General features: G+C 44.6%; 1 long non-coding RNA gene across 1 annotated transcript in view; it reads left to right on the top strand.

Moving 5' to 3' along the window:
- Nucleotides 1-12221, top strand: part of LOC144164957 (uncharacterized) — a 102612-nt gene that overhangs the window by 17596 nt on the left and 72795 nt on the right. Inside the window, exon 2 of the long non-coding RNA XR_013321270.1 lies at nt 7657-7704. This is a non-coding gene — a long non-coding RNA (uncharacterized LOC144164957). The remainder of the gene's footprint in view (nt 1-7656; nt 7705-12221) is intronic.

The following is a 12221-nucleotide window of genomic DNA, read 5'->3' as shown; positions in this document are numbered from 1 at the left end:
GAGACTCTTGATTCACGTAGGCACGCACAACTTGTCAGGTTTTTTTTTTTTCAAATGGCGACCTCGATGTGCGTTTGCTATAGCAGCGCAGTACGGCGACGACACAGGCGCTTTGCCAGCACTCACGATGTTTCAGGTGGCACAAGAGCACTAACACGTAATATTACGGCAGGAGGAGCACGTAGTAATTCACGTAACACCAGCAAATCGAAAACAAACCACCAAACCCACGCACAACAAACCAGCCACGTCTTTTTTTGCACACCTATAACACTGACTGCATATATGCTAGCCTAGACTAGACTTATTACTACAGTTGGCTATCTAGCAGTCATCGAGTTTTAGCAGTTACTTGGTTACTTCATGATCACCCCTGAAGCAAACTAGGCAAACGCCATTATGGTATTTTGTTAAAGTTGATGATACCCGCCGCGGTGGCTCAGTGGCTAAGGCGTTGCGCTGCTTAGCACGAGGTCGCGGGTTCGATTCCCGGCCGCGGCGGCCACTTTTCTGATGGAGGCGAAAAGCAAAAACGCCCGTGTGTACGAGATTTCGGCACACGATAAAGATCCCCAGGTGGTCAAAATTAAGCACTCCACTACGGCGCGCCTCATCGCCTGAGCTTCGTCGGCGCGTTAAACCCTACAATCAATCAAATCAATCAATGTTAAAGTTGATAATCTGCGCAAATCTGCGCGACATCTGCGCAAATCTGAGTGTTGTTAATGGACTGCCTCCGTAGGCGTATTTCAGGAAGACTTGTTCCTCGTGTGGTTGTTTCTGTAAGTACAGTGATGCTCTATGATAATTGATGCTAGCTTCCAATATTAGAGGAGCAGCTTCCAGTGCATCAGCTCTTGTAGCTGTCAGCAGGCTGCTAATTTTTATTGCAGTCACGTTCCTTAATCTCACGAAGAGTTTTTCGGAAGCAACGCATGGCTCCTCGATTGCAAAAAACCTATACTTCGCCTGTGTTTAAGACGGCGCGGCCCCTGGCAGACGTTATGGTGTTGTTTCATTAATTCCGCAAATATAATTACGAATGCGCAACAACAAGCGGATTGGTATTGTCGACTTCACCATGGCAGGCAATCCAAAAGGCCAGGTTAGTTTCTCTCGCTTTATATATGACCGTGACTATTATATTGATAGAATGTACTTTCGGGGGCAAACCTTTGTGATCTACAAAATCAGCGGCTGGAAAATCATATCAGGCCCACTTTTCAAAAGCGCGCCCACTGAACAGGCCCTGGTATCGCGGGATATATTAACATCACGCGTAAGGTCTCGGTTTCCTAAAAGCCGATAAGCTTCTCTGACGCAAAAACACCGAATGCTGCCTGCTCGTGTTCTCAGAAATATGATGATGATAATTTTGTTGCAGATCCCCTTTACGGGCGTTTCACAGTAAAGACGGATCTTGCAACAGCTCTCCTCAAACGCACCTACAACCGTCTTCCATTTCCTGTAGTACCCTCTGTGATGCCTTTTCGTACCCAGTTCTTGTTTTGTGGCTTCAAAAGCTTCAAAATGGTGTTGCCGTTTTGATCCGCATAGGCCCAGCGCAATCGCGAATGGTTGCGATAATGCCACCTGTACGTGACATCGAGCCCACGGCAGGCAGAAAACTCCCGGTTGTGTCACTGCAACAGCTGCCGGACCTTTAATTCGGTGCGCTCCAAATCAATGTGCGCAGTGATTCTTCAGCGTGGTTGGAGTTTCTGCATGTGGTGGATAACTTGCCGTTAATTTAGTGGGCAGGGCACAAGTACAAAGCACGCCGATGGAAGGTTCGCAGAGGGGCAGACTCCCTTGGGAATTATCGTAGATGAGCTCTTTCTCGATGCCACTGTAGCTGCCGCCGTAAATCTTTAAATCCGGCTTCTGCAGCGCTGCTTCTGGTATTGTTTGATGTCGGTCGTCACCACCTTTAGCCGCAGCAGCTGGAGTCGGTCGTTCTGTGAAGGCTCGATGAGGCGAGCTCCCATCATGCCATACAAATTTCCGACATGTTTGGTGCACCGGCTTGTGCTCCTCGAATAAGGACCATCCCATGTCCTGTTTTACCACCTTGTTCGCCACAAAACCATGTACCCCACGAGCCTGCTGCCCAGTTGACCACTGCCTTATTTCCTTCGCATGGCCGGCGGATGACGACAAGCAGAAGACGGCGTTCAGAAAAGTGAGGGTTGGACCAACTACAGATTTCCACAGTGCCAGTGAATCTTCAAAGCATCTGAAGCTTCATAGGGCCTGTGACCCGGGGAGAGGCCACTGAGTAGTTCCCTTCATCCCTACTACCGCTTCGTAGGCCGCGCTGTAGTGTGGCCCACTTGCGAGCGTCACCCCTAGATATTTGTACATGGTAGCCCAGTGAATTGGGTTACCCTGTAGATTGAAGTCAGTGTCCCCCGTTGGGCGACAAAAGCTGGTAACGGGCTTCATGGCTTCGTAGAAACAAAGCCCCTTGCTGAACACGATGTGGTGAAAGATCTGTAGCTCCTGCGGGCTCCCGGCCAGCAGGGCAATAGAGTCCGCATATAACCGGGCATACAAATTTCGTTAACGCTGCACTACGTCTTCCATAGAACTGAGGTCAACACCCCACCCACTGTCCCTGAGCCGTCTCTCCAATTAACCAGGAGCAGCATAAGCAAAAGTGAGAAGAATGGGTATTCCTTGCGCAGTCCTCAAGACAGCGTTTCTGGGTCTTTGATGGAGTCTCCCCGGGGGATAACCACATGCGTGTCAGTGTAAAGGCTAACAAGCAGGTGCTAGAACGTGTCGGGCAGGCCATGAGCTCTGATGATTATGACAGCTTGGGGTGCTCCACGGTGTTATATTCATGTGCGTTGTCTAGAAAAAGAAGGAGCGGCGTGCGTGGTCGCTCCGCAGGAATTTTCACTGCCTTCGTCAGTCAAAGCAAGTGGTCCTCCAAGTATTCACCGGGTCCGAACCGTTCTGTAGCCTGCCTAGCGCATAGCCTCTTTCTACCGAGACCATCACACGTGCACACAAAATGCGGCCCAGGCGTCTGTACAAGGTCCAGGTGACAGTAATTGGTCGGCAATTCTCGGGCCGGCCCTCATCACCTCCTTTCTTGTGAATTATTTTCATCCTCAAACTCGTAATTCATCCGGAATGTCCCCAGTGGAGGCATCCGCATTTAGTGCCCCAGCATCAGCGGCGAGCTATTGGCGCCATTCGCTTCAGCAGTAGTGGAAGCATACCGTCGAGCCATGCCGCTGTCTGTCAATAGAGGTGTTTCAACAAACACTGCAGCTCACCCTGAGCGATTGTTTCAATAGTGTCCCACCCTACCGGTGCCAGATGGACGCCCATTATGTGCGGCACGTGTGACTCAGCCTGCCGACATGTATTCTTCCATGATTCGGAGGCATTTCACACCCTTGTGTTCAGCACATGCCAATGTGTCTCTAAGAACTGAGAGCAGGAAAGGGCTGCCTATTACTGCTACAAAATATGCTGTCAGGACTTCCGTGCGGGGTCGCGCGCTGTATGAATATCGTGAAGTAGTTTAACATTAACCAAGTAGTAGTGTAGGGTTGGTTTCTCTTACATATACAGACGCAAAATGACATTTTTGCATTTTGTTTATTTTGAATTGTTTTGGAACTCATTCCACCGGTTGTGTTTTCGGTAGCACTAAAATGCAACGTTTATTTTTACGGAAAATAACGTATGTGCTGTGATGGGCTTAATTGCAATTTTTGGTCTTAAAGTTCAGTGCTACTTTTTTACGCTGAATAGTGCGAAAAAAAAAGCCGGTTTAATGCATCGCTAAATCCCAACGTGGCCATATTTGTGAGTAATTTGTTCCCGGGCGCTGAGCAGCTGACCCGATGAACAGCCGCACCGAAAATAGAGACGGGAAGCTGAAAACACGCACAGAAAGGCCAAATATTTGCTTCTCGGTAGCCCCAAAAACAGTCTTCTTGAAAGGAAGAACTCATTCAATGTATTGTTAACCTTAAAATCAATGGTTTCCTTACTCGAGTTCTCCATAAATCTGTTCCCATGTTCTGCCTTGTTGAAATGGAAAAGAGAGAGAAGCTTTTTATTTGAAAACACAGTTTTGACGGCTACAACATTTCGTGCATGCTACTCTGTTTGGGAAGGGGAAAATAACAATCAGGCCCACGGTAGAGGTGGAAAAAAAGCGATACAAGATAAACAAAGGGTTTACGACATTAAGTAAGAGAAGGCAAGCGCAAAAGTATCAGAGTCATAAGGTCCAAAGATCTCAAGACCGCGTGTGCTAAGACGTTTTCAGTGTCAGTTATTCAAAATTTATTGGGTTGTGGTAACTGAATAACGCTCGCTGAGATAAAGAAAGCGACACCGGCGTTGTTGGGCAGTAGGCACTATCTGACATGGTAGTGTTGTAATACCATATGGCTACCTCTGGCATACATTCCAGAGGTTTGCTCCTGAACACTCTTAATCCTTATTGCAAAGAAAACAACCCAGTGAATATGTTCTACCCTTTCTTGAATCAAATGCCAGAAGAGAAAGTTGTCCATACAGAAATTCCTGTCATCGGCCAAGATAAAAGCGATATTCTAGCCTCCGTTGTTGCAAGTTTACTTAAGAAGCGAATCGCATTTTGTCCTGGTTTTGTAAAAAGCCAGTAGCATTGTAATACATTAGAATGTATCGATGTTAAACGGCTATGTTTTTCATTTTCATTGTAAACGGTGACCAATTTCAATCCTTCCTGATGTTAACACGAAGTTTCAGCTGAATAACAAGCGTTGTAAAATGCTGCATGCAATATTTATTGAGGAGAGCAGAAACCCTAATCAGGAACCTCGGTTTAGATTTTGTGGTGTGCCTAATCTGCCAGTAAGATTCGAGATTGCAAACCCAGAATATCACCTTGCTGGATGCACATGACGTGGAAGATTGAGTTTTGCTTTAACCCTCGTACGTGTACCGAGGCCTATAATAAAGGCTACATTTGTGCTCAAAGTTAGTAGTCGTTACTGAGACGCGTGTTCATTTCATAATCTCAAAGTAAAATTAAACTCATGCGAAGATTTAACTTGTCTGTATGTCTGTAATAGCGTAGAGGAAATTTGTGGGAATGAGGTTAATGACGTACACGGTTGATTGGAATGTATTTCCGAGTCCTTGGAACTTACAAGAAAACGCGCTATTCCTAAAAAATAAAACTCCAAAACGTTGATTGTGGCCAGTACCGTGATTAATGAGGAGCTTGTAGTTCGTGTCCCCAAACCTATTTGTTCTGCTCAACGTTATTTTTGTAACCAGAACTCCAACTATAGAAAAATGTTTTCTTGTTTACAAGTGCAATTTTATCTCCGTGATCTTGAAATTTGGTTCTTCATTGACAATTTACAGAGTGCATGTTATTTTTCAGAAAAGTAACCTAACTGATGTTATTCATTACCAACCGACGACAGATATTTTTTATTTTCAAAACTTTTGAAACCTTCGTCTACTTGACAGACAGCATTGTATCGTGCATGAAAAATGAGGGGTTACGATGGAACCCTGGACTCATGCAGTAGGTGTTCAACTATACTTGCTTGCTTTTACGTGAACGTTTTACAAGAATCTCAAAAACAATGAGAAAAACTCAGCCTAATGCTTTCTTAAAAGTGCGGTTGCCATCTTCACCTTCACCATAGAAGAAATTCGTTCTTAGATGTATACATCTGCAGTTTCTTTACCTTATTATGCCGTTATTGGCTAAGAAAGGCTTCAGCCTAATTGTGAGCTGTCACAGATCTGTTGAATAAATTTGTGCCCTAGTGTCTTTCAAGTTCTACTAGTCGGTCTCTTGCTATTAACTCGTTTTTCTACAAGGCATGAAGGCATCATAAGTTTACTTTTCACCAGCGGGCTATTCCTACAAAGGTACCCTAATATATCTTCTTACCTAAGATTGCCTCTCCTTTAGGTGTCAATTCAATCTATAGCAGCTGCAATGAAGAGCAGGGCCTAATTACCAACAAATAAATGCCACTCGTTACCTGCAGCAACAAACAAAATTCTTCAATATTTCACATTGTCAAATAAAGTATGTATTTAAAAATTTACGACGTAACGACCTCCTCCTAATCTTTCACAAAACGCTGAGTCTCTCCATTTGACACTAAATCTTTCCAAGTAACATTTGGAAAAACCCTTTGGTGCCTACGTGTTGCGCCCAGGTTTTCAGCGTTTTTCTTCGGTCCATTTTTTACAGCTTTACTTCAATACTGTGAATCGGTTTACTGACATGTTCACATTTGGATATGTACCACGGGCAAATTGCACGACTGTAAAATCTGCAGCAAAAAGTTGTGATAATAAAAAGACGGGTTCCTTATGTAGCCACGCCTCCAAGAGTAGTTAACATCTGCTCATTATTCCTTCTTAACGGTTTTGCACGTGATCAAGCTGATTTGCTTTTCCGCGGAGCATCTTTCGCCGAGCAATTTCCCGCATAATTATCCTGTCTTTGAAATTTTAATGCTAAAAGCTTCCTACACGTGACTGCAGCCCCAGCATTATTATCCTATGGGCGAAACTTTTAGGCCTCTTAAAGACATCTTCCACCACTTTAACTGATGCTGCATCGTTTTGAGTGCTTCCTCTGAATTGTGTGCTGATGCCCAAGCCATCTTTTCTGGATGGTGTTGCTGTATGTCCTCGGGTAGCCGAAGAAGTCTTGATTTTCTTTGCGTTGAAACTCTATATTTTGTCACAATCCTAACAATTACGTATGCATTACTTTGCATTGTTTTTTTTCTCTGTTACAATTTTCACTTCCTGTTCATACAAGCTCGAATGCTTGCTCTTTACTGAGTACCGTATTCGACCAACGCGTCACGATAACCGACTGTAACATATACAACAAAGGCAATGCTCAACTCAAAAAATCTAGTAGAAAAGACAACGAATACTGATTAGGCCACTCTATATAATAGTAGTTGCGGGTTTAGATAAAAAAGTGAAGCAATGCACAATTTCCTAAAGCAACACACACATTAGCACAGACTTTTTGTCGATATTTCCATGGACTAGTGTAATTTGCGGAATATTCTGTAACCCCAATAAGAGGAGCCGCACCTTCTCTTAAGGGGGGGGGGGGGCGATTCCGTTCTCCCCAGTCCCTATATAGGAGAAAATGCGGCCTGCGGCTACAGTGGCACTGATCGTCGGACAACAAGTTTTGCGTTGTCAATGATTTCTTTACTTCGTGATTTCCTGGTGTCTTAAAATATTATAGAACAAACATCTATGCCTCATTTTATTCTTCAGACCTGCCTAACTTTTAACTGTAAAAATACGCAATATTTAAACATTACGCTATACTTCTAACAAAAAGCTTTCTTCTTGATGTCAAACGACAGATATGACAATCTACGTTCGCGGAAATTCGGGCAATATTGTTTAGGTTACTTGTTGAGTATTTTTATTAGGACACCTGCCAGAATACCGTGCGGTAGTAATTCCAGTAGAAACGAAGCTCTTGCATAAGTTATATAGCTCAGTTAAAATACAGCGGCACCTTGCTGGTGGATACTGACCCCAGTTATAAGATAATGCCGCACAATAAAGTAACACCACTTACAAAGGTTGTTTGGAACTCTCGTAACTTTTTATGCCCATTTTGTTTTGCAGCCAATGCCCGATGATGGTCACACACCCGCCGGAGTACACCCCCACAACGTAAATATTTTCTTATATTGAGTGCTGTTTTGCGCCGGAACCACGCGCTTCCTGTTTTTACTATACAGACGAATTTGTAAAAGCTGCTTTTAAATAGGGTAGTGTCACTTTCCATAAAAACCTCTTAGTTGGCGTTAAAAAGAACACGCAGAATTTGTAAAACATAAAATAGCCAAATGCTAGGTTAAGGTTGCCATTAGGAGCAATACGAACCTATTGTAAAATACGGGTACAAGGACCACGAGGCCCACTAAGACAGAATAGGTTTTTACCAGTCATCTATTCTCGGCTTAGCAGTCAGTTTTCTACACTGAATGCACCATGATCGCAAAAGACGTTTCCTGTACAAGCATTGGACACAAATATTTCAGAGCCAGGAAGAAAGGTGATTACATCGCGTTTACATCTCGATGATTACTACATCTCGAAAGACGGTTACATGCCACGCTCCCACGTGTTAGGTATGCGGAAACAGCTTCCTGGCTGAGCGAATGTAAGTTTGCCCAGATGCATAGATGTGCTATCTTTTTTGGTATCACAGGTCATCCTGGTGCTGCGCTGCTTTGCTCGTTCACTTGTGTTTGGTCGCTGGTAACTTGTACCATGTGTGCTTGCCGGCATTTGTATACACATGATTGAAACGTGACCTTGAAATAAATATTGCGGAACAGTATACAGGGTCAAAACATAATGTGCGATCTGCAAATGTCCCCGAATGAGCACGGGTGTTACCACGTTTAAAACAATTATAAGATTTCTGCAGCAAAAAATAACAATTTTTACTAAACAGCTCCATCTCGCACAGTCCTAAAATGTGCCACGCCCTTACCACCAGTTTTGCCCAATAAGATTAGGAAAATAAAATTGCGGTGGTGATAATTACGCAGTCCCGGTGTTGAGTTTCGTGATCAATTTTTTGCACTCATGTTTACGTGCAACGAAAATGTAAAAACCATTCACGCACAATTAAATACACTCCTGGTAGTGCGTGCCCCGATATGTAATAAAACTTTGGAATTTTATCACCACGGACGTGGAAAAGGGTATTCCTATCACGCATCCGGCTTGTTCTTCAGCGCCTTCAGTCATTCAGCAATGACCGTATTCACAGTGTGAGGGTTATCAAATGTGTCGGGAGTTCACTGTGAGCATAAAGAGTTTGTTACCATACATTTTACGTCTAAATTGGCTGCGATTGACCCGAGAACGAGAAATTTTAGATTCTCTCTTCTTTCAAATAATAAGTATATCACCAACTTTATTATTGGTAATAGGTTGAAGATATTGTATAAGCTCAACCTGGCTGTAGCAATGTTCAAAAAAGTTCGAAATATTTGGTTATTTACAAATTTTAGTTAAGTGCAATTTTAGATGCGACGCATCTCTTTAACTCGCCTTGTCCCTCCATGCATGCATCCGGCGTCCATCCGCACGCCTCTCCCCCATTCTCCTCGCCACGCCAACTGCGCGGTAACGCCGCTCTCACCGCAGCGCCATCTTGCATTAGCGCTCACTCCCCTCGCCATGGCAGTTGTGCGTCAGCGCGCGTTAGCGCTCGGTTAACACGTGCGCATGCGCTACTCTCTTTCATTCCCCTCACCGTTAACACGCGGTACATATAAACGCGATAACTGCGCCGCTCCGCTCAGTCGCTGTACCGCCGCCGCTCCGATGACATCCGATGACCACCGATGATTTGAATGGAGACTAACAGGTCTGCTACCGCGATGGTAGGGGCAACCGTAACAAGCACCGTCCAGATGCGTCGCATCACCCCATGATTTCCCCCCGCGGAAAGATGGGGTCAATGTTTTCAGTTAACGCTCGCGTAAAAGAATAGAAACAAAACCAAGATGCTAGACATCACCGAAGTTGTTCTCGCTCTTCAAGGGTTTATTTCTCAGATAAAAGCTGTATAATTTGCGCCTTCTGCTAGAAAAGCTTAGGCATTACACGGCGCTCGAAAGAAGCAAGGTCACTAACTGCATTATTCACGAACGTAGCTTAAGTATCCATTCTTATTTTATACTTTTAGGTCCCTTAACGCAGTTTAAGAACCAAACTTAAAGTACGTAAACATTAGCGGCATCATGGGGTGAAGCGCGCCATTGGTAAAGTCGGCAGTCACTGAGGACACGTTAGGCCGGGGAGAGCTTCTTTGTCTTTGCGCCAAAGAAATAGCTCCGATTCTCATTTAGGCCATACCCTTAGCTCCGTGCCCCAGTGTCAATGAGCGATAGCCGCTGTTCTGATGCGCTGGTGATATGGTCCGCCCACCTATTTCAAATTCCCCTCCGCGTCTTCCCTCTTGCAAGCGCCGTCTCGGCAAGTATAAATTTCGCCTGCAAAAGCACTAGGTTGACCATTTGACCACCGCAACGTCAGTTGGTGTGGCCTTCTTTGAAGGCTCGTTTCCGCCACGTGGCTGTCGGTCGATGGCGCGCTGGTAATGTAACCCAACGCTAGGGTCCGTGCAGCTATACGGTGAAACGGCGCCTTCTTGAGAACTTGGGGCTTTTTTCCCCACACAAAATTGTTAAGAGGGTGCCAGCTGCTATAGTTTACATGACGTTATTTAAACTTGCAAGCTTGTCTTGCAAAGACAAAACGTTTCCTATTTCGGCCGCAGAACAGATATAACCGACACCACAGGGAGCACTGGAGACACGTGACTACAACCTAACCGGCACGGCTAGAACCCTCAATCCTTGGTCTGAAACGAGCGCACTCACACCAGGAAACGTCCTTAGTTTGCTGTGCGGGAGAAAAAAAAATGTTTCGTACATTTGCAACGTGGTGTCACACTATCTTCCTGGTGTGCCACTCCAGTTACACCAAACATTAGCATTAGGGAATAGAAAGAAAAATCGACTAACGGGTTTAAAGGCTTCAGAATGTAGAGTAGTGTTGCAAGGAGGCTACCCGAAATACGTTGCAAGAAATTTACAATAAGCGCTACTCTACAACCTGAAGCTTCTAAACCCGTTGTATTTCTTTCTTGATAATAGTGTTGCAGGGAGGCTACCCGAAATATGTTGCAAGAAATTCAGAATAAGCGCTATTTACGGCCAGTATGGAATCCATTGCCGCAAGTTTTGAAACTTTGACGCTATGAGCTCAGGTGTCTGAAGTTCGAGAAGGTCACAGTAAAATGGGTTCGAAGACCATTGAGGGCAACGCATCCATGTACGCTTACAGCAAATGTCTTCAGTTATACATGACAATTGTAGGCACGCGGGGGCTAAGAATTACTCGAAGGCTAAGGATTAAATCTGAAAATAACACTTCAGAATGAAAGACAGCCGAGGTAACGGAAAAAGAAGGAAGATAGAGAGAAATAAATAAGTGCAGAGAAACAATGAAAACTGAGACCTTCTCAGAGATTTACAAGGAAGACAAATTAGTCATCATTCACGAAATTTCTGCTATAAATCCACAGCTAGTGCTTTGCTGTTTGAGTCAACAGCATGTTACAGGTTTGAAAAATGACAGGTTTCATAAGTATAGCATTCACTGGCTACTGTGTAGCAGAATTTTGGGCTGCATAATTAACATGTTAACACCTTGTTTTGAAACACTCACAAATCGCTTCTCACATTCGAAATTAACCACATCAAAATTATGTTGCCTTGAATAAATGGAGGGCGCCAAACAACACAAAACTGAAGCCGAAAGTTGGGAAACTTGTGGCACCAATGAGATTATTATGCGTAAATAGAATGCCCTAAACTAACAAATTTTTTGAACTATTATTAGATGCGAAGCATCTCATACTCGGGGGTGTGTCCCTCCCTCCTTTGTTGTTGTTGTTGGCCGCCGTCCGCACTCTACTGCGCATGCGTATTTCTTCAGCCACGTCAGCGTTTGGCCTGATGTCAGCGCAGTCCACAATAAAAAGAAATAGTGAGGCGGCGCCCGGTTTCAATCCCACGACTCTCAGGCCGCAACGGGAGGTACGTGGCGCTCTTCCCACTGCGCTACAAACCGAGACGGGAGCATGTGCTACAAACGTGCCTTATGTCCTTCACTTATTCAAACTACGTCAAGAAGCTACTGATAGAACGAAGGCACGTGAAACTGAACGTCAACGGAAAAGACGAACTGAAAACTTTAGAAGAAGATGTTGAATTTCCCGTGGTAAAGCTGTGGCGGTAAGCGACACGCGCCTTGCAGCTCAACCAGAGAGGAGGACGAAGAGGGCGGGCAGCGGGGTAGGAGCATGAGCATGCGATAAAAAAAGAGGAGAACTAGGAGGTGTTCGATCAGGTAACGCGGGTGTCGGTCTCTTCGCTGTCTCTACATTTCTATACATTTCTCTTCATTTCTCTGTCTCTACACGGACGTTTACGCTACGTTCCTATTCGTGCTCCGATAAATAAAACAACATAATGGCAACACAATGGAACCTACACGGAACCCCAATGATGCTTTGCATCCTCCTCGTGGTTCCCTACGGGAAGATGGTGTAATTTGTATTAGTCTAAAATGGCTGAAATGTTTATTGCCTCATTTTATGG

Source organism: Haemaphysalis longicornis, unplaced genomic scaffold (genome assembly GCF_048455015.1).
Source record: "Haemaphysalis longicornis isolate Haplotype H1 unplaced genomic scaffold, Haemaphysalis longicornis Haplotype H1 scaffold_14, whole genome shotgun sequence".
In the NCBI taxonomy this organism is placed as follows: domain Eukaryota; kingdom Metazoa; phylum Arthropoda; class Arachnida; order Ixodida; family Ixodidae; genus Haemaphysalis; species Haemaphysalis longicornis.
Note: the sequence above shows the minus strand (reverse complement) of the source record. Positions and strands in the feature narration are given on the sequence as shown.